The sequence below is a fragment of the Mirounga leonina genome, unplaced genomic scaffold (assembly GCF_011800145.1).
Source record: "Mirounga leonina isolate KUSES-001 unplaced genomic scaffold, KU_Mleo_1.0 Mir_454, whole genome shotgun sequence".
NCBI lineage: Eukaryota > Metazoa > Chordata > Mammalia > Carnivora > Phocidae > Mirounga > Mirounga leonina.
In genome coordinates this window covers 7325879-7329762 of record NW_023270763.1, presented here as the reverse complement: position 1 = coordinate 7329762, position 3884 = coordinate 7325879, and positions in this window count along the sequence as shown.

Genomic DNA, 3884 nt, shown 5'->3' with positions numbered 1-3884 from the left:
CAGTTTTGTTTGTACTAGCCCTGAACTGGAAACACCCCAGGTGTCTTTCAGTGGGGGAATGGTTAAACAAAATGGCACATCCATACCATGGAAAAGTCCTCAGCAGTAAAAGGTGGATCCAGAAGACTTGATAGGCTGTTGGAATACTAGCTACATCACAGAATACCGTGCTGAGCAACTCGTGGAAGGCAAACAAGATGAGCAAAATAGTGCGCCCAGTGCTAAATGGAGAGCATGTACGGGATTCAGTGGAGCCCCAAGGAGGAATAGTCAATATGACCTCGGGGAGATCTAAGGTTTTCCAAAAGAAGCAGTGGCTAAGCTGAGATAGGAATGTCTAGCAGTGGCTCATAGTCTGTGCAGTCCCTCCTGTTACGGTGGAGAGGTCTGGAAGGACTGAGTCCTGTGAGTTAAGGAAGAAAGAAGGAATCGGCAAAGGACTCAGAAAGAGCAGCTGGTGAGGTAGGAGGGAACCCAGGGAGTATGGTGTCCTGGAAACTAGGTGAAGAAAGCATTTCCTGGAGGAGGGAGTGACCAGCTGTGACATATGCCGCTGACAGGCCACATAAGGTAATGGACCAGTGGATTCAGCAATGTATAGGTCATTGATGACTTGACAAGCTGTTACATTTGATAGACTGAAAAACTTAGCTCATGGCAGAAAGTAATTCTGAATGGAATAAATTCATTTTGAGACCCATTTTGTCTGATAATTAACAATAAACATAGTTTATGAACTATCACTCCAGGGGCATCTGTGTGGCTCAGTTGGTTAAGCGTCTGCCTTTGGCTTGCTGGTCATGATCCCTGGGTCCTGGGTTTGAGCCCCGTGTGGGGCTCCCTACTCAGTGGGGAGTCTGCTTCTCCCTCTTCCTCTCCCTCTGCCCCTCTTCCTCTCCCTCTGCCCCTCTTCCCCTGCTCGTGCTCTCTGTCTCAAATAAATAAAATCTTTTTTTTTTTTTTTTTTTAAGGAGAGAGAGAGAGGGCATGAGCCAGGAGGAGAGGCAGAGGGAGAGGGAGAAGCAGACTCCTTGCTGAGCAGGGAGCCCAATGTGGGGCTCAGGTCCAGGAACCCTGTGATCATGACCTGAGCCGAAGGCAGATGCTTAACTGAGCCACCCAGGAGCCCCAATAAAATCAAATCTTTAAAAAAATTTTTTTAAAAAAGGAACTATCACTCCTTTACTCAGGATATGTGTCTTTTCATGAGATCTGAAGTATGTTTTCTAAACTTTGACATCCAGATAAATATAAAGGTTCATGATTTAGGTGGGTGAAGTCAGGCACTGCAATAAACTAAGTTGACATTAAGATGCCCCTTATCTTTTTGCATTTCGTTGAAGGCAAACACCAGAGAGGAACTGCCATTAGGAAAAAAAGGCAGAGCTTGGCTTTTTAGACTTGAGACCTCTCTTTCATCTCAACTAATCACCTCACCAAATCTTTCTTTAGTTCAAGAGTGTGCCAATTTACTTATTTATTTTAAGTGTTTATTTGAGGGAGAGAGAGAGAGAGAGCGAGAGAGCACAAACAGGGGGAGAGGCAGGCAGAGGGAGAGGAAGAAGCAGGCTCCCCGCCGAGCAGGGAGCCCCATGCAGGACTCCATCACAGGACCCTGGGATCATGACCTGAGCCGAAGGCAGATGCTCAACGACTGAGCCACCCAGGCGCCCCACAAAAATATTTTAGATCTAAGTGGTTTTTTTTGTAATTCTCTTTTTCATTCCGTATGGGAGACGCACAGTTCTGATTTCAATTTCCTTTCTCAAAGAGGGCGCTTAACAGATTCAATTCCACAGTATCTTCAGCAATAGGGGCAGCAGCATCTTTCCCAACTTGACAGTTGGGGGAGATTACTTGGCCAGGGTCACAAGCTGGAACACAAGGCACCCTCGGTGATCCCTCCAATCTTGTACCCTGGAGACCAGCGTGTGCTCCTTGCCAGACTACATCTAGTGGGTTCTACTCTCAGATCAAACACATTTTTATGGTGGCAGTCAAAGCCCTCAGCTGAAGTTCTGCTCCCCTTCTCATCCAACTAGCAATCCAGGTGCTCTTCTCCCATCAGCCTGGATTGCGGCTATTGTAAAGCTGACCCCCACTTTTCCTAAACCTACCCAAATGCCTTCAGTCCAGCTCAGCACAGGCCCCCACCATCCCCTACAGACAGCATTCCACAGAGCCCCCCCCCCTTCCCCTATGCCATTTCTCCACCAAAATTTGCAATCTGGCATTTGCTAATTAACAATTAAAACATGCTAAGACCTTACTCATTCAGAGATTAGGCTGCTGGGAACTTGAATTGCTCAGGACACACTCTAGCAAAGTTAAAAAACAAACAAAAAGGAACAACAGATTTTCAGTAACAAAAAACTGTTGTACGTTTATGAACTTTAGGTGAAGAATTCTCACCCAAGCCTGGATTCTATTGATACATTTTTATACAGTGTTAACAATCTGAATATTGTCCACCCTGTTGGAACCAGAAGCCCCCGTCAGCTAACATTTGTGGAGTACTTGCCCTGTGCCAAGCACTATGTTAAATGCTTTACCATACATTCCAGAGACGGAAGAGATTATTTCCAAGGCCACAGGCAGTAATGAATAAAACCCGCATGGGAACCCTTGCTTTAAACAATTGCCATTTTCCAGCCTCCAAGCAAGCTGGGCATTTAAATGGAGCATTAGGACAGAAGTCCTGACTGCAGGAAAGTGAAAGGAACTGAAAGAACAGACCCTAAAACTACAAGTGCATAGAAGCCTGGGGAACACTCAGTGCAGGAACAAAGGGCCTTCTGGTAGCTCCTGAGGTCTGTGCTCAAATATGGCACAACACAAGGGACTCAAGTTCTCAGTCTGACTTTACTTTTCCCTGTCCTGAGAAGGATTACATTGTGTTTGCCAACAGCTGTTTTAGGAAGCTGGAAAGTGAAGTATACATTCTGGAATAACTATCCAAAAAAAAAGTGAAAATACACAGGAGGCAAAAAACCAAACTTTTCGTCCCCAAAAGTTCAGGGATTTGGAAGTCTTTCTTGAAAACCACTTTTTTTAAACAAAGGAGGTGTCAATCTACTTCTCAAATTTGCATAATAATTTCTCTTTTCACAGCCTTTCATATTCACCTTTTTTTTTTTCCCCACCTATTTTAATTCTTTCAGCACTCCGGGAAGGGAGAGGCGTGGGGATCGGGGTGGGGCGGAGAACAGCATTAACACCTGGCTGTGAAAGTGAAATGGAGGCCGAAAGCATCAGCTGCTTTCCCCCAGGGTCTAGAAGCTAGTCACTGGCGGAGCCAGATGGAACGGGTCTCACCAGTCAGCGCTGCCTCGGACAGTGTCCAAATCATAAGTTCCTCACTTATTTCACATACCCCAGGACGTCTGATGAACGCACCTCGGGATTATATGTTATCTCCTTCAACCCAGGCGGGCTTCCTGGAGGAAGCCGACTGGCGAGGCAAGCCCTGCGATGCCACCTGCGGCGGCCTCCGTCGCGACGGTCGCGCGTCACGTGCCGGGGAACAGCCGGGGAGCGCCCCGGGGGGACCCCCGACACCCCCCCCGGCCCAATGCAGGCCCTGCATCACGTGACGAGCCAGGCCCCGGGTCACGTGCCGGGGGGGTCGGGGGCGGCAGGCGTCCGGGCTCCCCACTGAGGAGGCGGGGCGGGCGCGAGGCCGTGCGGGCGGCTGGGGGCCAGAGCCGCGGAGGGGGCCTGAGCGACCGCGGCGGCGACGGGGGGGGGCGGCGGCGGCGGCGGCGGAGGGGGCGGCCCCGCGGCCCCGCGTCCGCGTCACGTGGTGCGAGGCGGGCAGCCATCTTGCTACAAACACAAACAGAGAGGAGCGGCCGCCGCGGGAGCGCCAGCGCCCCCTCCCCCGC